Below are 4,501 nucleotides of genomic sequence, written 5' to 3'. Positions count from 1 at the left end.
TAGGGAAATATAGCTGAGCCAGGGGTAGAGAGCAGAAAGCCAGTGCAGAGGCAATGGGGTGAGATCAAGGACTAACTTCAGAACAGCTTTGGAAGCTTTGACTTTGCAAGTGGGCAGGAGAGCTCAAGTGAGTTTTGAGGGAGAGTTCCAGTACAGTGGGCCAGAGACCTCTAGCACTGCTGCTAGACATCAATCTGGTCAGCTCTGCTGTGCCATCTATTTTCAGTAGAGTTCATGTGTTTTCAGTTGAGTCCTCCATCTCTATCCCTATGAGAGGAGATGCTTCCCAAGAGAAAACATAATAACAACTTCCCTCCTCCCTCTCCCCCCACCCCAGGCTCAGGATGGGCAACAGATCTCTCTTAGTACTGAGTGTATAATGAGGAGATTAAATATATAGGCCAAGGGCCAAGTACACAATGTTCAAGGATAATTCAGACCCTACTGCTACCACCCCCACCCCCAAGGCCTAGGAAGTGGGCCACAAGTGGGTCACAGACACTTCAGAGGAAGCTTCTAACATTTCCTACTGACTGGCCCACTTGGAGTTACTAAGTCCAGTGAGCAAAGACTCTAGGATTTCCAAAATCAATAGCCTGTGAACCAGTCCCTCCCCCAACACAAGATCCTGGGAAAATGAAGAAAGAGGATCCATTGCAAATGACCTTGAATGCAAAGACCCTAATTCAATGATAGGTAGAACTCCTAAGGAGAATATGAATTGATCTCCAGCCCACAAAGACTTCTTAGAAGAGATCAGGAAGGAATTGAAAAATCCATTGGAAAAAATGGAAACAATAAAGGCAAGAGAAAGGCAACACCTTGCAGGAGTAAATTAACACCTTACAACAAGAAAAAAATCCTTGGAAAATACATTTGGACAAGTTCAAAAAGAAAGTAATTTTCTCAAAACCACAACTGGGCAAATGGAAGTCTTCAAAAATACAAATGACCAACTGGAAAAGGAATTGCAAACAGTAAATGAAGAATATTCTTCTCTAAAAATAGAAAGGAGGGGTGGCTAGGTGGTACAGTGAATAGAGCATGACCCTGGAGTCAAGATTACCTGAGTTCAAATCTGGTCTCAGATACCTAGCTGTGGGGCCTTGGACAAGCCACTTAACCCCATTTGCCTTGCAAAAACTTAAAAATTAAAATAAAAAGTAAATAATAAAAGAATGGAATCTGTGGTAACTAATAACTCCATGAGACAAGAAGAATCTGATAAACAAAACCAAAAACTTGAAAAAATAAATGAAAATATAAAATACTTCATAGGTAAAACTACTGATGTAGAGAATAGATCCAGGAGAGACACTGGGCTTCCTAAACACATTGCGGATAAAACAGCCTGGACTTAATATTTCAGAATCTTTTGAAAGAAATTGCCCTGATATCATGGAAGCAGAGGAAAAAATAGTTATTGAAAGAACACATCGATTCCCTACTGAAAGGGATCCCAAAATGAAAACACCAAGGAATAGTGTAACCAGATTCCAGAACTATCAGGTAAAAGAGGAAATCCTGCAAGCAGCCAGAAAGTAACAATTTAGATAACCAAAGAGTCACAATTGGGATTACACAGGACCTGACTGTATCAATATTAATGGATCAAAGGACCTGGAATACAATATCCTGAAGAGAAAGGGAATAAGGATTCACTATCCTGAAAAACTGAGCCATCTCTTCCAGGGGAAAAGATGGAATTTAATGAAATAGGTGACTTCCAACATTTCCTAACAAAAACACCAAAGCTAAATCGAAAATTTGTACTTCAAAAAGGTGATTCAAGAGATGCTTGAAAAGGTAAAAAAGGGAAAAGAAAAAAAGTGGCTATCCAACAAAATAAAACTGGCTATATCTCCATCTGGGAGAAAGATACACATAACTATTGAAAACTGTAACTCTATTAGTGAGAAAATACATAGCAGAAATTATGGAAACTCATAAATTGTTTGTGATTCAGATAGAATGATTTAAAAACAATATCTCCTTAAAAGGTTTGGGGAAACATAAGGAGACCTGAGGATAGAGGAGACTGAATGGGGTAAATTATATTACATGAAGAGATACAAGGGTCTTATTGCAATAGAGGGGAAAGAAGAGATGAGAACTGCCTGAATCTTACTCTCATCATATTTAGCTCAAAGAAAGATTAACATGCACAAACTCAGTTGTTAAGAAACTTATCTTACCTTTCAAATATTAAAAGGGGAAATGGAGAGGAAGGAAAGGGGGAACTAACAGACGGAAGGGAAGGAAGAAGGGGCAAAGGGAAAGGGAAAAGGGAAATATAGGGGAGGGGCATGGATATGAGGGACAAACACACTGAAGGTTGTGGTGTTCAGAAGTAAAATACTGGGGAATATGGATAAAGTGAAAAAAGAGGAAAATATTAGCAGAGGGAAGATAGCATGGAGGACAAAAAAGAGTAATTATAAATTTGAATGTGAATGGGATGGAACTCTCCCATAAAATGTAAGCAAATAGCAGAGTTGATTAAAAACCAGAAATGAGCTGCCACAATTATCCTTGAATATGTAAGTCATTTTCCTTTTTGTTTTTCATCTCTTTAGGAATACAGAACTAATAGTGACAGTGCTAGATTAAAGTGTAGGTATGGTTTTATAGCTCTTTGGAGAAGGGAAACCCTATATTTTCCAGATATTTCTACAGAATAGTTGAATCCATCTATAATTCCTGCAAAGGGACATTAATGTCTCATTTCCCCTATAAGCCCTACACATTTGTCATTTTTCTTATTTTTTCTTATTAAGCTAATATAATAGGTCTAATTTAATACTGTAGAATTATTTTAATTTGTATTTCTCCAATCAACAGTGATTTAAAACATCAATAGGAGCTCAATAGGCGACGTTCGCGTTCGGGGAGCGCAGAAGTTCGGCTCCTCCTGCGGGAAACAACCAGCACAGTCAACGAAAACATGCCTGCCCAACATCCAGCAGTGACACCAGAGCAAAAGAAAGAACTCTCTGAGATAGCTCACAAAATTGTTGCCCCAGGCAAGGGAATCTTGGCAGCAGATGAGTCCACAGGTAGCATTGCAAAGTGGCTATACTCCATTGGAACTGAGAACACAGAGGAAAATCGTCGCCTCTACAGGCAGCTACTTCTGACAGCAGATGATCGAGTAAATTCCTGCATTGGAGGTGTCTTCCTTTTCCATGAAACTCTGTATCAGAAAACTGATGATGGTTGTCCTTTTCCCACAGTCATAAAGTCAAAGGGTGGCATTGTGGGCATCAAGGTGGACAAAGGTGTCGTGCCCCTGGCAGGAACCAATGGAGAGACTACCACCCTAGGTCTAGATGGGCTGAATGAGCACTGTGCCCAGTATAAGAAGGATGGAGCTGACTTTGCCAAGTGGCGTTGTGTACTGAAGATAGGGGAGAATACACCTTCCCCACTTGCCATCATGGAGAATGCCAATGTGCTGGCCCGATATGCCAGCATTTGTCAGCAGAATGGCATTGTTCCTATTGTGGAGTCAGAAATCCTCCCTGATGGAGAGCATGATCTGAAAACTTGTCAGTATGTCACTGAGAAGGTCCTGGCTGCTGTCTACAAAGCTCTGAGTGACCACCCTATCTATTTGGAAGGGACTTTGCTGAAACCTAATATGATCACTCCTGGACATACCTGTACCCAGAAATACTCACAAGAGGAGAGTGCAATGGCAACTGTAACTGCCCTTCGCCGGACTGTGCCTCCTGCATTCACTGGTGTCACCTTCCTGTCTGGGGGTCAGAGTGAGGAGGATGCCTCCATCAACCTCAATGCCATCAATACCTGCCCCTTGCATAAGCCATGGGCCCTCACCTTTTCTTATGGCTGAGCCCTGCAGGCCTCTGCTCTCAAGACCTGGACTGGAAAAAAGGAAAATGTCAAGGCTGCCCAGGAGGAATATATCAAATGGGCCACAGCTAACAGCCAAGCTGCTCAAGGCAAATATGCTCCAAGTGGAAACGCAGGAGCTGCAGCCAGTGAGTCACTCTTTATCTCTAACCATGCTTACTAAGTCAAGGCCTTCCCACCTGAGTATGTCCTAACACTCCAGGCACCATCCCTTACAGTCCAGGAAGAGGCTGAGATCCCAGAGCTTTGTGCTGACCTCTCCCATCACTTGTAATCTGTGTGATGTTGTTGCTCTCTGGTGAATCTAGTGATCCCTCCTCAGCCCACTTTTTCCAATAAACAACTATTTAACAAGGAAAAAAATAACATCAATAGAGAGCATTTATAATAACATTTGAAAATGGTTCTTATCCTTTAATAATTCTTCAATTGGGGAATGGTTCTTAGTTTTATAATTTTGACAATTCTCTATATATTTGAGATCTCAGGCATTTCCTTGCATCCTATTATCCACCTTATTTATTCTATTCTCTATCTGGTATCACACTGGTCCTCCTCAAAAATGTTTTGCTTCCCATGGTACCTTCACCTAATTTTCCCTCCCTTCTATTACCCCTCTCTATGT

At 41.2% G+C, this 4,501-nt stretch overlaps 1 pseudogene; it reads left to right on the top strand.

The window, feature by feature from the left end:
* The first annotated feature begins 2,867 nt into the window (after positions 1–2,867).
* LOC141511093 (fructose-bisphosphate aldolase A pseudogene) lies at positions 2,868–4,043 on the top strand (annotated as a pseudogene).
* Positions 4,044–4,501: the final 458 nt, after the last annotated feature.

This window comes from Macrotis lagotis, chromosome 2, assembly GCF_037893015.1.
Source record: "Macrotis lagotis isolate mMagLag1 chromosome 2, bilby.v1.9.chrom.fasta, whole genome shotgun sequence".
Classification (NCBI taxonomy): domain Eukaryota; kingdom Metazoa; phylum Chordata; class Mammalia; order Peramelemorphia; family Peramelidae; genus Macrotis; species Macrotis lagotis.
The sequence above is the reverse complement of the archived record's forward strand: the minus strand, read 5'-3'. Positions and strand labels throughout refer to the sequence as shown.